Here is a 17,033-nt window from a genome sequence, read left to right on the forward strand (position 1 = left end):
CTCTAGGATTCTCTATACCAATCTGCAAAAAGTGATAGCTTTATTTCTTCTTTGTCTATTTTATTTCCTTTAATTACTTTTTTTCTCTTATTGCTAAAGCTAACATTTCTACTACAATATTGAATAACAGTGGTGATAATGGACATCCTTGTTTCACCCTTGATCTTATTGGATATGCTTCTAGTTTATCCTCATTACATATAACGCTTGCTGATAATTTTAGATAGATGTTACTTATCATTTTAAGGAAGAATTTATTTATTCCAATGCTCTCTAGGGTTTTTAATAGGATGGGTTCTATTGAGATAATCATATGATTTCTGTTAGTTTTGTTGTAGATATGGTCAATTATGTTGATAGTTTTCCTAATATTGAACCAGCCCTACATTCCTGGTATAAATCCTACCTAGTCATAGTATGTTTTCCTCATGATATACTCACAGTATGTTGCTATAATCTCTTTGTTAATATTTTATTCAAAAATTTTGTATCTATATTCATTAGGGAAATTGGTCTATATATTTCTTTCTCTATTTTGGCTCTTCTCAGTTTAGGTATCAGCACTATATTTGTATCGTAAAAAGAATTTGGTAGGACTCCTCCTATTTTCCCAAATAGTTTATATAGTTTTGGAATTAATTGTTCTTTAAATGTTTGATAGAATTCACTTGTAAATCCATCTGGCCCTGGAGATTTTTTTCCTTAGGGAGTTCACTGATGGCTTGCTCAATTTCTTTACTGAAATGGGGTTTTTTAAGAATTCTGTTTCCTCTTCTGCTAATTTATATTTTTGTAAATATTCATCCATTTCACTAAATTGTCAAATTTATTGGCATACAGTTGGGCAAAATAGCTCCTAATTATTGTTTTAATTTCTTCTTCATTGGTGGTGAATTCACCTTTTTCATTTTTGATACTGGTAATTTGGTTTTCTTCTTTCTTTTTTTAAATCAGATGAACCAAAGTAAACCTTTTTATTTATTTATTTTTTATTTATTTATATTATTTATTTACTCTATAAATGATTTTTTCATAAAACCAGTTCTTAGTTTTATTTATTAGTTCAACAGTTTTCTTAATTTCAATTTTATTTATCTCTCCTTTGGTTTTCAGTATTTCTAATTTGGTATTTAATTAGAGAGTTTTAATATGTTCTTTTTCTAGCTTTTTTAGTTGCATGCCCAATTCATTGATCTCCTCTTTCTCTACTTTATCCATGTTGAGCATTCAGAGAAATAAAATTTCCCTAAGAACTGCTTTGGCTGCATCCCATAAGTTTGGTATGTTGTCTCATTACTATCATTCTCTCGGATGAAGTCATGGATTGTTTCTATGATTTGCTGTTTGACCTATTCATTCCTTAGGATTAGATTATTTAGTTTCCAATTAATTTTTAGTCTATCTTTCCATGGCCCTTTTATTACATGTAATTTTATTGCATTGTAATCTGAAAATGACACATTTAACATTTCTGCCTTTTTGCACTGGATTGTGAGGTTTTTATGCCCTAGAACATGGTCAATTTTTGTGTAGGTGCCATGTACCACAGAGAAAAAGGTATATTCCTTTCTATTTCCATTCAATTTTCTCCAGAGGCCTACCATACCTAACTTTTCTAAGATTCTATTCACCTCCTTAATTTCTTTCTTGTTTATTTTTTGGTTAGATTTATCTAATTCTGAGAGGGGGAGGTTGAGGTCTCCCCACCACCACCACCACTAACATAGTTTTGCTGTCTATTTCTTCCTGTAACTCACTTAACTTCTCCTCTAGGAATATGGACGCTATAATATATAATATATAAACATATATGCACTTGGTGCATATATGTTTAGTATTGATATTACTTCATTGTCAATGGCACCTTTTAGCAGGATGTAGTTTCCTTCTTTATTCCTTTTAATTAGATCTATTTTTGCTTTTGCTTTATCTGGGATCAGGACTGCTACCCCTGCTTTTTTTTCCTTCAACTGAACGTAATATATTCTCCTCCAGCTTTTTACCTTTACTCTGTAACATACTATAAGATTATGGTTTCTCTTTGACCTGGTAAATAAGAGTGACTTACTGCTTACTCCACCTCTTGGCTCCCAGAAGTCCTGTCAGCACAATTCTTAATTGGTCCATTACCCTTTGTCTTGCTGCAACATTAATTCTTGCCATTTCTACCTTCATAACATCCCTTGTATCCATCACTTCTCTCTACCTATGTTGCCACCACCCTACTTCAGGCCTTCATCACCTCCTGAATGGCCTTCCTGCTTCAAGTGTCCTCTAACTCTGATCAATCCTTCACCAGCTCCCAAAGTGATTTTCCTAAACTGCACATTTGACCATGTTACTCCCCTAAATCAATATGCTCCAATGGCTCTCTATTGTTCTTAAGTACAAATATAACTACTCTGTTTAGCTTATAAAGTCCTTCACAGCCTGGCCTCCAATATACCTCTCTGATGTTCTTATTCATTACCACTCTTCCTACATTCTTTGATCCAACTAGACCAAGTAAACAAACACACACACGTACACAGATGTTATTCTTGATGAGCCCATTACAAGGCAGCAGTTATTATTTCACAGGCATTATTCTACAGCATGACATGTTTATGATAAAACAATTCAAGGGGAAGCTAGGTGGCACAGTGAGTAGAGCACCAGCTCTGGAGTCAGGAGGAGCTGAGTTCAAATCCGGCCTCAGACACTTGACACACTTACTGGCTGTGTGACCTTGGGCAAGTCACTTAACCTCAATTGTCCTGCCTTCCCCCCTCAAAAAAAATTAAAAACAATTCAAGACATATGCTCACTAAAGATGTTCATCCCTACCATGGAGGAAATCCAACACAGAATACAAGTGGAAGAGAGTCAGAGTCGATAAACATTTATTAAACATATATTATGTGCTAAGCAGTGGAGATAAAAAGAAAGGCATAAAACAATCCCAGCCCTCAAGGAGCTCACAATCTAAGGGAGGAAGCTAATACAAAAAAAAAAGAAAAAAGCTGAAGGGAGAAGAAGAAGTACCTGGTTTGATGGCATGATGAATTTCACCAGGGGTGGGAAATGATTGGAGCAGGTTTGAGTCAGAGTCAATTTCATCTTGTAGAATGAGTTCCTGGAGATCATTAACTCCAGATGGTGAAAAATGATGAGAATTGCCTGCTTAAATGATAAAGGATTTGAGAGGAGCTCACCAAATACCCAAACTCTATCCACTCCAATCAGAGGGAGTGAAGGTTCCCAGGATCAGGGGGTGCTGAAGAGGTATGAGTTTCAGAGTAGATTTTAGAGGGAACCACTCAAAAAAGTATGGCTTAGCCATCCATAAAAGAAAAGCCAAATGGATCAAGAATTCTTACTATTGAGATATGACATGCAATTAGATGGACAACCTAAAAAGCATGCCCACAGCATAGATACTTTGAGTGGACCCTGTATTTAGTTAAACAGAAGGACAAGAGTGACAAGACTATCTTTAAGAAACTGAAAAGCTCTTTTATTGACTGAAAACTTCTTCCCAAAACAAAGCTCCACTGCTCTATTTGCTGCACCACCTAACCACCAAAGCCTCCAGAGAATTAAAAGTGAGTATCATTCAAAGGGCAATGGAGAGGCATAAGTGGGTTTAAGTAGAATTCATCACATAACAAATGAGAACTACAAAAATTAGAATAAAGGATGTCTTCAGAGAAAGTGTGATTGAAAATAATGGGTAGTCACATGGCAAGAGTGAGGCATTCCAAACTTTGCTATGATATTCTCAAAAAATCAAGAGAAAGTAAGAAAAGCCTCCAGCATGTTAGATGGATCCCTCCCCCCGCCCACCATACTGAACTTAAAGGATAATCCACACATAAATGAAATCACAAATATATTTAAATATGGTTTGGACTAAATGACATCTGTCCTTTCCAACTCTGAGATTCTCTGAAATAAAATTTCCTAGTAACACAGAAGATTTACAGGATAGTTCCTTTTGAAATAAAAATTTGACTGGTTTTAGCACTGATATTCATTTCATCATATGCTTATGCCTGGAAAAACCTGTACAATTTCAAAAACTCTTTCAAGACACCTTTTGGACAAACAAAACTAATACAATGGTGTGCTATCAGAGGGTCGGTGAAGAATTTAACAGTTTTAGACAGATGCCAGTTTTGTGGTCTACACTCACATCTTTTCCTATTTCAGTGACCAAACCAAATCATAATATTATTTAAAACCCCAAAGACAAATATATTAAATATACAAGACGTCCTGTCTTTCTCATCTGCAAAGTGAGATCTGTTAAACAGGAAATGCAGAGAAACTTATCTTTTTTCCAAGAAATATCTATATTTTGTCCCATAGCCAGTAAGATCATAGTGTTTGAAAGGATAACACAAGATACCCACAAACCAAAACACAGCTGGTTGATCTAATTTTAGAACAAATAACAAGGGAAGAAACCTCTCTGGAATAACCCAATCCACATTTCAAAGGAAATTCAAATAACCTAACATAAAAAGAACAGCAGCCTTAGGATGAATACCCCTCAGGACAGAACTTTCTGTGCCTATGAGTAGCTCAAAACAAATAAATGTTATATTTTGAAAAAAGGCTCAAAGGTTTGGAAATTCTGAATTTTTTAAAGAATAGTTTACAAAACATGCTGAAAGTGAGCAGAAAATGTATTTTTAAATTATAACTTTTGAGATGATTTTTAAAATGTTATGAAGGTTACTTTTCTCCATATTCTATTAAAATCGAAGTCTAAATGTACAGTGACTCACTAAGAAGTGTTATTTTAAAATTTCCATTTAGTTCTTATACTAAAACCGTGGTCCATCTCCAGTCTTTTTACTTCCTATTCACTATCAAAATCAAAAACAAAAAACCAGATGATAAGTTTAAATGTACATAAAAAAGATGTTCATATTCTTAAGTTCTCACTGATCCACATTCATTCATTAGTCTTTCTGTCCAAGCAGATTCTTCCAGCAACCCCAAGAGACCCAAACCTGCCCTAGCAGCCTTTTACTCAACCGAAGTGTTTGTATCTCTCTTTCCCTGGGGCCCTTTTGAGGGCAGAATGGAGGCTGGCACAGATGGAGGAAGGGGGCAGGGTAGACAGTGGACAGAAAAACAAGATACAACACTTTCCCACACTGAACAGGTCTCAGCCTGGACACTGTATAAAGTCTTTCTCCCCTCCTCATTGTTTATACTATCCTCAGGAATGTATTTATTCCTGACAGTGAGAATATGCATGTGTCGTAGTTAGTGCCTAAAATTTAGTTTATATTAAGATAAACTACAAAATAGAAAGTCAGGAAATGAAGAAGAGAATAACAAATTGCATAACTATTCATAAGATCACAAGACTTAGAACTGAAATATAACTTAAGAGATGATGTTATTTTATGGACACAGGCTCGGATAGGTTAAGTGACTTGCTACAAACTACACAGTAACTGGGATTCAAGCTTAAGTACTATGACTCTGCATCCATACTTTTTCTACTACCCCATGTCTGAAATACTGAAATCTGAAATACTAAAAATTAACTCAGTTTTTAAGTAGTAATTAAATATTGCAATCAACTATTTTACTTGTAAATAAACTGATGCCACTTAAAGTACAAGGTCTGATGTTGTACTACTGTTCCATGATGAATGTATTATCTCATAACTTCAAGTAAACATAACATTATATCATAGATAAGCCACAAAACCAGTCACAATCTTAAGCCCTATTTTACAGTAGGCTTTTAATTCTCCTGGAATATGTTATTACTGGTTTGCTTTCCCCGTGGAACACTCAACTCTGCAAGAACATGTCCATTCTAGAAAACATCAATCAATAAACATTTTTAAATGCCCACTACATTCCAGGCACTGGACTAAGAATTGGAGATACCAAAAGAGGGAAAAGATAATCTCTGCCCTCAAGGAGCTTACAACCTAATGGGAGAAACAACATGCAAACAAATAAATACAAAACAATCTACACAGAGCATAAATAGGAAATAATTAACAGAGGGAAAACACTAGAATTAAGAGAGAGGACTTGGGAAAGCTTCCAGCAGAAACTGGAATTTTAGTGGGGACTTAAAGGAAACCAGGGAGTCAGTAGTCAGAGCAGAGGGAGAGTGTTCCAGGCATGGGGACACCCAGAAAAATGCCTGAAACCAAGAGATGTAGTATCTTGTTCATGGAAGAGCCAGAAAAGCCACTGTGACTGGATCGAAGAATCCAGGAAAAAGGTGTAAGACTAGAAATGTAGGAGGGGGCTAGGTTATAAAGGGCTCTAAATGCCAAACAGAACATTTTATATTTGCTCCTGGAAGCAATAGGGAGCCAATGGAGTTTACTGCATAGAAAAGTGGCATGATCAGACCCTGCATTTTAGGAAAATCTCTTTAGAAGCTGAATGGGGGATGGATTGGAGAGACTTGAGGCAGGCAGATCCACCATCAGGCTATTGCAATAGTCCAGGCATGAAATGATGAGAGCCTGTACCAGAGTGGTGGTAGTATCAGAAGAGAAAGGGGGCATATTTGAGAGATGTTGCTGATGAGAGAGGGGGGGGGGTGGAGAGAGAGAGAGAGAGAGAGAGAGAGAGAGAGAGAGAGAGGGAGGAGGGAGAGGGGGGGAGAGAGAGAGAGAGAGAGAGAGAGAGAGAGAGAGAGAGAGAGAGAAAGAGAGAGATATCCAGGATAACAACTAGATTGCAGGCCTGAGGGACTGAGATCTGCCATTTAAAATAATAAGGGAGGTAGGCATAATACATTCTGTTGAAAGAAACCTTAGATGTCATCTAGTATGACCCTTTCATTATAAAAATAAAGTAACTGAGGTCCAGAGTGGTAAGATAACCAAGACCAAAAGCAACAATTTTAGTTATGGAGCTTTAACTAGAACCAATGGAACTTCTTTTTTCATTAGCTAGCCAAAAGTCTTATCAAGAAACCCCCATTATAAAATATAGAAGAATTGGAAGAATAAGGACCCCCTACTGATTTTAGAAGCTAGAAAAGGCCCTTAAAGAGAGGTTATTTACTCCATTTTACAAATGATGAAACTTCTGGTCAGAGAGCTTTAACGACTTGAATTCACACCCAATGTACCTGCCCATGCATCACAAATATCTCTAACTCAGAAAGTGAAAATTACATGCACAATGTAAAATTACTGAATTTTCCCTCTAACACGTAATAAGAAGGAAATGAAGAAAGAAATAATTTTAAAAGTTGACTTTCACTTTTAAATTTTTTTAATTACAAAGAAGCAAAAACAATTTAACTACTTTTCTTTGGTATCTACTTGTTATGAACTAAGAAAATGATTCTGGTTCCAGAACTGTTGCCCTCACTTTGAACAGGTCTTTCAAATGAGTAGCCATCATCTGAGCTTCCAGCAAGTTTTGATTCTAGTCATGTGTAAAAATCGTTTATTCACAACATGGCTCTTAAACTGCATGGGAACCACTTTCAATATGGCATAGTTATTCTGCTGAGTCTTGTACAACTGTATCACATGATAAAGAAAAAAATAGTTGCCATAAATTACATATAAAATACCAGAAAAATCAGAACTACTTTACTCAACTATAAATCTATATTCGCTGCTTTATCAAAATCTTATCCTCTTTGATTATGCTTATGTAGCAACAAGAGTCACAAATGGTCATATGAAGTGAATCAAAATTTCCCTAGCCTCTAATCTCTGATTCTACCCATCCCCCTACACAACAAAACTGACAACAAATTTATACAATACTTTAAAGTTTACAAAACATTTCCTTTACAAAAATCCTGTGGTACAAATGGTCAACCTATTGCCACTGCCATTTTGTAGATGGGGAAATAGACAAAATAGGCTCAGAAAGGTGAGTCTTTTTGCCTGGAGTCACAAAGCTATTAAGTGAGAACCAGGATTAGAATTCAAATCTCTCCAGACTGTAAATCCAGTGCTCAGAGGATCCAAGATTTGGAGCTGGATGGGACCTTAGTGATTATTTAGTACAACTCTCTTATTGACAAATGAGGAAACTGAGGATAAGGATGAAGTGACTTCCCCAAGGTCACACACATAATTAGTGGCAGGGATGGAATTAGAGTAGTTACTAAAAAGTTTAATTTATATAATAATACCTTCAAAGTTTAAAAGAATGTTCTCCAATCTATTTCCCATCATTACTGTATTAAAGCAAGGTTATGTTTATAGTCCAGTTTCTATCAACTGGTACTATTATTGTTGGTTCTAAAGAACAGACAAGCATTTGAGGTACCTAGATAACATAATGGATAGAGCTCTAGACCTGGAGTGCAGACAACCTGAGTTCCCATCTGACTTCAGAAACTTTATAGCTGTGTGGCTCTAGAGAAATCACTTAACCTCTGTCTGCCTCAGTTTCCTTGTCTGTAAAATGGAAATAATAAAAGCACCTACTTCATAGAGTTGTTTTAAGTAAAAGCTAATAATTGCATTGCACTTTGCAAATATTAAAATGCAACATAAACGGCAGTTTTTATTACTATTTATTAAGTGCTTCCTATGTGCCAGGCGCAGTGCTAAAAAAAAAAAGCCATAAAGATTACCAGAAGCTCTTAGAAAGTCATCTAATTAAAAGCATAAGATGATGCTTGTGCACAAAGCCACAAGAAGTCTAGAAGTTATAGGCCATCTGTGGTAATCCCAGTAATGTTGATAAATGAGAATATGAAAGCTGACCAAGATCATGTACTAACCTGCAACAGAGAAATCCTACTAATAGCCCAAGGTATTCATCAACAATACTGTTTTGACAACATAGTTGATACTAAATATTACTAGCCAATTAACACTGTCGAAAAACCACAAATATAAAACCAAATATTTAAAAACACAGAATTACCAATGAGCTCCTAGAATGCAAACAGACTATTTCCACTGACACAACTGTGGTATAGGTAGTTAGGTTGATATGCCCATTGCTAACAATTTCAGTTTTGAACTAAAGAATCTCTAAAAAGTAAATGCAAGAAAACCTAAATACACAAGTCAAAGAAGAGCTGTAATGTTCATTCAGAAACACTCTGGTGATATGTATCACAAAAAAAATGGAATAAACAACTTAACAAGGTTTCTTCCAAACTTAATATTTTCTCTATCTTATACTCTTTGGATTAAAATGTCCTACTAAATACGGTAATTTTTTAAGAGAAGGAAAAGGGACTCACTTGTAAAGCAGTCTCTAAAAGCCAAAAATATGAGGTCTTCACTAAATATATAAGATTCCATGAATACTCTGAGAACCTAAGCCCTTAGCAAAATTGTACCATTTGTTTTTAATGTCCTCGTAATGCTCTTTGAACCCCCTAAGCCTCCTGACCTACCCAGAAGAACTCCATGTTCCTTTCCTTTATCCCTAGCCTGTATCAAAATCTATGTGTCCTATGTCCCGTTTTCACAGAGCTCTATTCTGACAATGTGATAATGGACGATTCTAGCTGCTACCTCTACCAGGTAATACAGTTATATTGTAACAAAGAAGTGATTCTAACAGCGGGTATTTCAGGCATTCCAAAAGCCAACAGTAGGGATATCTGGAGCACTCGAGCTTTTCAGGGTTCAAGCTCACCTTCAAATCAGCAAGTACTTGAGGCAGACTAATTCACTGACTGGTAGTCCAGCCCTACTTAATACTGATTATTATATGAGGTATATAATTAAAGAACTTCAAAACAACAGTAAAATGTTATTCAGGATTATTAATAGGTAGACACACTCCTTTCACCTTAGTCATTACTGATATCTAAACATAAAGACAAAAATATAATTATAATCAAAAAAATAAGTATTTTTTCAAAAAATGTCACTTTTGTAATGCCACATATCATAGTCATAAATGACTTTTTTATAAAATTAAATTTTAAAATGATGTACCCCTAAGATAAAGGAAATCATCAATTTCACCAAGAAAGCTGATATGCCAATAATAAGTCATTTAGTACCTCAACTACTGCTCTCCAATTAAAAATAAAAATTTGAAAATTATATAAACTTCTAGCTGCTGGATACAACTGCCAGAAGAACGGTAATGTCCTGATTTTCAAATATTCCTAATTCAAAATAACCAACAGAAAACAAACACATAGTTTGCCATAAGGCACTACTAGGAGGTTAACACTAGTAATTGTGTGCAACCTTCAGCATGAGAAGTGCCTACACCATTATTCGAAAGCAAAAGCATCTTCAGAATTTAAATTCTATCTAACACTTATCTGTTTATGGTTATGCCTTTTCTCTCCCAACTATATTACAAATCCCTCAAAGGCTTACATGTCTTTGAAACCTTAACATTTGATCTAAGACATGCTCTCAAAGTAAACTGCTCTCCTTTTATACTTGGCAGTCGAGGCCCCACAACAGATTCCCAATCTATTTTCTGTCCTTTCCCTTGCTCCAACCAAACTAGCCCACTCACTATTCCTTACATCCTTGCTCATGTTGTTCCTTGTACCTGGAATTCTTCCACCCACCCACACATCAAAAATCTTACCCATTCTGCAAATTCTACCTCAAAACCCACCTCCTTCATAAAGCTTTTCCTGATTCCCTCGGCTACATAAGGAGTAAAAAGAATAAGCAACTCTCTCTCCTTTATTACTACCTCTATTATAGCTCTTGTCATATTCTTCCTTGTACGATAGTTATCTTACCCTGGCCCTTATACTCACCTCAACTAGATTATACCCTACTTGAGGACAGAGATCATCTTTCTCTTCTTTGAATCCTCCACATGTGCCATTAATATTTGCTGAATGACAATGGATGGAGGGAAACTTGACCTTGGTATAGGGAACTCCCAAATGATAGATCTGCACTACCGAGACAGGTCGGCACCCTCTCTGCAACTTATAATCTTTGAACAGAGGTTCTTAATCTTTTTTTTTTTTTTTTTTTTGTATCATGGATCCCCTTCACAGTCTGATGAAGTCTATGGATTACTTCTAAGAATGTCTTAAAATGCTTCAAATAAAATACATAGGATTAAAAAAAGCCAAAAGTAGTCAAAATTAAAATGTATTTTTTCCCCACCTGAATTCATGGACCTTTGAAATTTAGCTACAGATCCCATGGAAATCCCTAACCCCCAGGTTAAGAAGCTCTGCGTTAAGAAGTTGCCTGGACATTCAACAATGTTGTGACAAAGTCATGTGATAGAAACAGGATAGGAACTCCCCTCTCCTTTCGAAAAGAGGCAGAAATATATGAGTTGATTATGAGAACCACTTATGTCTGAAAAGCATATGTGGCCATTCACTAGTTAGGGACTAAACAAGAAAACATTCAGAAGTTAAGGTGTTACAAAAGCTATAAATATCAATAAAACTTTTTAAACAGATGAAGACGCTGCTGTTGTTGCCTGGAACACTGAGAGGTTCAGTGTTTCGGCTAGGGTCACACAGGCGGCCAGTATGTGTCAGTCAGGACTTGAACCCCTATCTTTCTGGCTGTGAGGCCAGCTTTCTATGCATTACACCATGTGTACATCTACAATACTAATGACCTACTTTAAACTCCTAGCCCAATAAAAATTCCTGCCACATGCAACACCTTACTTTACAAAGATTAACTTGTAAGACTACATATCAAGTGAGCATACAGCATATACAAAAGATTTCGATGGCTTGCAATTACTAACGCCTTCTTTTGTACATTAATTAATAGTATCATATGAGTATACAAAGAAGGAATGCACTACAATGTTTTGGTTTCACTTGAGACATATTCTTTCTACAAAACAACTTCCTCTCTGGTACTACAACCTTTCTAAAGAAGACAGATGGGTCAGATGGGTTCTTCTAGTTATGTTTCTTGTGGTTTGGTAATATTGGGTGTATACTTATGACTTGCTACTTTTCCTTAAGTCATGATTCAATGTTGTCCTCAAGGAAAAATTCCACTTAATGATTGTTATCTATTTACGTTTGGCACTCATAAAATTGTGTAGTTACTACTGAAACTTATTTTAAATGCATCCTTTAAAAAAATCTGTTGAATACTCCAAAAGCAGAATTCAAAAGGTCATTTTAACTCCATTCAGTTGAATTATCTATTGTAAAGACAAGGAGTTGCAGTGTTGATAATACAAAAATAATTAAGCTTGGGAAAGCATTTCTTATTTGTACTTGCACATTTGTACTACATAACAGAAATAAAAATGTGCACTTACATTTACATATGGTTTAAGAATTCACAATACTTTAAACAAAACAACACAACTGTCCTATTTTAAAAGAAAAGGCAAACCAGTTTGCCTCCTCTCTGTTCCTTTGCCTGATTCTACCTACCTCCTATTTCATTCATTGACTCAGATGCGAAAGATGCTTGTCTGCAAAGCAACTGCATGGTCCTTTCTGCACACTAATTAGCTTACATCTTCCTAGAGAGGAAAAGACACTATTTTCGACTAAGGACTTTTCCCTTTCAAGTTCCTGCTTGCCTAATATAAGCAAAGGAAAAAGAGGATGGAGAGAGTTTAATAAAGCAGGGCTATGGTTCAACAATTAATCAGCGCAAGTAGCAGTGTAAAAAAATTTTGAAAATAAACCCTCTTTGAAAGAGAAGAGAGTTGGCCGAATAGTACTGAGAAGGATACTTCACTCTTACGGGCAAAATCTTTTCTCTTAAGGAAAATAAAACAGTACTTGCTAACTAAAAGCAACTTACTATTCATTTTAGCTACAGTGAAAACTGATAGCTTTACTCTTCTGCGTAAGCCAGGGATGAGGTTACAGCAAACAACGTATCTAATTCTATGTTCTATAATCTATACAGTCCATTTTAGTTAAGTAATAATAATTTGTGAACATGATGCAACAGATTATGCAAGATACTATGTAGTACTGACTTGGTATTAAAGAAAAAAAAGGGAACTGAGTTAATCAGAAGCTCCTATCCATCAGTATGTACCCATATCAAACCTCCAATTACTCTAATAAAATACCAGTTCTTCAAGCAATTTAAACAATTCTCTCTGGGTTGATTCAAAAGTATAACCACATTGTTCCAAGCATCATAATTCAACTAGGCCATAATTTACCAAATACTAGTCTTTTTAAAGAAATTTTAATCAAGTCATTTGTGGATGTGAAAAGCAAAGAAGTAATTTCCGAGTCACCAAGTTTCAAATTTTCCATTTTAGATAGGCATGTTCCATAATTCAGGATTCTCTTAAACATAAAAAGTAGTTAAAACTTGATAACAATTTTAAATGTTTCAAATACTTGTATTTATTCAAATCAGTCAAAATCTTTTTTTAGAAGTTGTTAAAGGAAATGGCAGTCCAGTTCCCCAATAAAGCATAATTGTCTAAACAATAGATGACATAATACTCAATACACATTAAGCACATTCACAACAGGATGAAACTTCAGCAGCTCTCTCACTTCCTGACTACTGTTCTTTACAAACTTCATCACTGAAACTGTTTTTTATATTTTAGGTCACTTTACGATAGATACTGAAATAACCCAATGAAATAACTGAAATGAAAATGATATAGTCTGGGGGTTTTATTCCAGAAGAAATATTTTCTTATGTTATTGCTTTTATATTTTCTTTTTTATTGTAATGAACTTGACAAATATCAATGAACATAATTATTTCTATATATGAATACAAAGAACAGGAAAAAAATGTATATAAAACCACAAACATCCACTGTGTAATAGCTTTTTAAAGTATGTAATACATTTAACAGTACAGTTCTGAAACCATTTTGCTTATGTCTTTCTGAACTTCCTTCTCTTTTCCATGAATTTTTTAAATGTTTCACTGATACTGTTTTCCTTTTTTCTGACATCACTATCAATACTCCCTCTCCTTCACCTATCAAAAAAAGAGTGCTGAATTTTAACAGTTTCTCAAACCGTACTTGGAGCAAAGGCTAGGAGAAGAAAAAGGTTTTATATAAAATTCAGTATTCAAATTTATAAAAGGTTAAAGGGACCCTTGTTTACCACTCTACCTATAAATTTCTGTATAACAACTATCTAACATGTTTAGTACTTGAAAAAGTAAATTTACGAAAAACATGGATTAACACTTTTATTATTTCTTCCTCTGACAGTGGACCACCACATGGTATTTATATTGCTTGATGAATGAAATGTGATAATTTTGCTCCTAATCACCAAGCAGTAGCCCAAGGAAGACATCTCTTTGAATTCAGTTAATTTGTGCAAAAAACCCTCTGCTTTGCTGTTAACCTTTGTACCCTGACCACTACCAGCCCAAGTTCAAGATCCACGTTTTATGGCAAGTGTAATTTCTGTTAAACCTTGAGATCACTTTTACACAAGAGGTTATGCTAAAATCCTGCTTCCTCTAGAAGAAAAAAAAAATCCCCAATAAACTCTGACTAGATATATTTTATCTATATCACCAAATCATAACAGCTTCAAAAACTTATGTTAAGTTTGAGTAATATTCCTCACTAATACTTGTGGGTTAGTATTTAAATACTGCCTCCATAACATGTATTATGAGAACACTAATGGATGTAAAGTTCAGTATATTCTCATCAGGAGTTGGCTAATACCAGGAAAAGGGCAGTTATCAAACTGTAACTTCCCTGAAATCAAAATCACAGCAACAGAAGGCATTTTTACCCTTTTAGGAGTATAAAGTTTCTTTAACTTCTATTATTTTTAGAGCAATGTGAAATACCGCTTTGGTTTTTAAAATCCTCAACCTAATCACTTACACAATTATATTATTATTAATGCAAGTTGATTCTTTCATTTATAGAAGTTTTTAGATGTCTGCATTTCTTTTAGTCATTTAATCAAAGAATTAAGATTCAGTGGAAATCTTGGAAGAGTTAAGTGACGCTCCGGCCATTCAGAATATGGATGGGAAACTATGGGTGTGGAAAAGTGAACAGGCCTGCAGCCTAGGTAAACGTTGGCCAGTTTTGCTCAACTGCATTTTTTTTTCTCTTTTTTGATTTGCAAGAAAGAATGAATGGGAATAATATATTCGGAAATGAGTGGGATGTAAAAACAAAGCGCACCAATTTTTTAAAAAGATGTTTATTCTAAAAAAACAAGTTTTAAGGCTGTCTTTGCACCAAAAATAAAAGATTACTATGTGTTCCCTCTGAGATTATATCTCCAGTTTATCCTGTATATATCTTGTTTGTGAGCTCCTTGAGAGCAGGGACTATGTTTGCCCTTTTCTAGTTCCCAGCACTTAAGCACAGCACCTGGCACGTAGTAGGAGCTTAATAATAAATGCTTGTTGCCTTGGCTTCATTCCTGGAGGACAATGAATTATCTTGCTACAGAAGAGCAAGGACGTTTTCTTAATGACCATCAAATGGAATTTATTAAGTGTTTAGTAATCAGCTCCTAGAGAAAAGTTTTAATTTTTTTTTTCTCCCAAACCGTCCCAGCCTTTTACTGCGAGCGTCAGAGGCAGCCCCGGGGGCAGACACGGCAGGTGGTTCCCGCAGAATGGGCAGGCGCCTCCCCGGCTCCGTCTACATCACCTCCCCACCTAGCCCGTCCATAGGCCGGACCCACAGCTCAGAGCGAGCCGGCTCGGCTGCCTTCTGTCCCGGCCCAGCCCGACTGCATCCCCCTTCTTTCTGCCCTTCTCACCTTCTCCGGAGATCTGGGAGAAAAGAGCCCGTCCATGAGCCCTCGCCTTTTCCCGTGGAGATCCTCACTCCCCCACCGCACCCCCTGCAGATGCAGAGGACAATGCAGCTGCTGCCCCGACTCCGGGGCACGGAGTGGGGGACCGCGGGGGAGACAGAGAGGCCCCAGCCCCCGGCCCCAGAGGCGACACTGGGACCACAGCCTCTCCCGGGGCTGGCCGCAGCACGCAGCCGCCCCCCGAGTGTGGACACTCCCTCCCTCACTCACCTGGACCGGGATGCAGGTGAGCCGCGGCGGCGGCGGGCGGGGTGTCCCCGAGCCGAGGCGGCCGAGAGAGGGAGCAGAGGGAAGAGAAGAAGGAAGGAAGACCGAGCGGCTGCCCAGCGGGAAAGAGGACAGAGCGCTGGCGCCGGGCTCCTGGCGGTGACGGCGGCGGCAGCGGCTCCCGGTCCTGCTCAACTTCCTGCTCCCAGTGCAGCTGATCCCCGTCTCCGCCTCTCCCTGCCCTCCCTCCGCCCGCCGAGCCGCGCCGAGCAGAGTCCGAGGGAGGACCTCAGCGGCGGCTCACGTCACCGATTCGGAGAGCCCGAGAGGGCGGAGGCGGGGGCGCCGGCGCCGCGGGCTAGGGAAGGGACGGAGGGCGCGCGCCGCTCCCAGGGAGTGGGCAGGGAAAGAGGGCGCGCGTCACTCTCAGGGAATGGAGAGGGAAGCGAGGCGCGCGCGGGGGTGGGGGCGAGGAGGGAGGCGTGCGCGCGCCTCTTGGAGCGTGGGGAGCTGGCAGCCACCGTGAGCGCCCGCGCTCTCGGGCTCCCTCCTCAGTCTACCGATGCTTGCGTGCCAGCGTCCTGTGCTCCACACCCCAGTCTCTCAACCTCTGCTTTGCTTAGCTCTATCTCTTGATCGGATAGATAGGCTGTGCCCAAGAGGGAGGAGGGGCTGCGGGAGTCGGGGGAGGGAGGGAGGTCGCCCCGCTTTCCTTGCACGGGGCTAGACCATTGCCACTGGGGAGTTTCATAGGATCACTGATTTAGAGCTGGAAGGCATTTGAGCGGTCATTCAATCCCGTCGCCCTCATTTTACGGATGAAGAACCTGGGGCCCTGGGAGATTAAGTGACTTGCTCGGAGTCACATCAGTGACCTGCCTCCCTTCATGGGAGTAAGGGGCAAAGCCCGCAGTGGAACCCAGATCTTCAGACAATACTTTTCGGGGAAAAAAGAGAAACTGACTCCAGTCTGCGTTTCCTGCGGTGTAAAAGCTTCCCCCGCATCTTACTGAGTTTTCAGCATCAGGAAAGCAAGTGTCTACCAACTCTAAAACTCTAGTACTTAAAGAAAGAAGCCAGTGTTTCTGGGAAGGAAACCAAAAATGTTGTGGGAAAGAGAAGGGAGGCTTAAAGT

General features: G+C 37.8%; 1 protein-coding gene across 1 annotated transcript in view; it reads right to left on the reverse strand.

The window, feature by feature from the left end:
- Nucleotides 1-16,068, reverse strand: part of MYO6 (myosin VI) — a 232,000-nt gene extending 215,932 nt beyond the window's left edge. Inside the window, exon 1 of the mRNA XM_036767011.1 lies at nt 15,902-16,068. The gene's annotated coding sequence lies outside the window, so the exon portion shown is untranslated. The remainder of the gene's footprint in view (nt 1-15,901) is intronic.
- Nucleotides 16,069-17,033: the final 965 nt, after the last annotated feature.

This window comes from Trichosurus vulpecula, chromosome 7 (assembly GCF_011100635.1).
Source record: "Trichosurus vulpecula isolate mTriVul1 chromosome 7, mTriVul1.pri, whole genome shotgun sequence".
In the NCBI taxonomy this organism is placed as follows: domain Eukaryota; kingdom Metazoa; phylum Chordata; class Mammalia; order Diprotodontia; family Phalangeridae; genus Trichosurus; species Trichosurus vulpecula.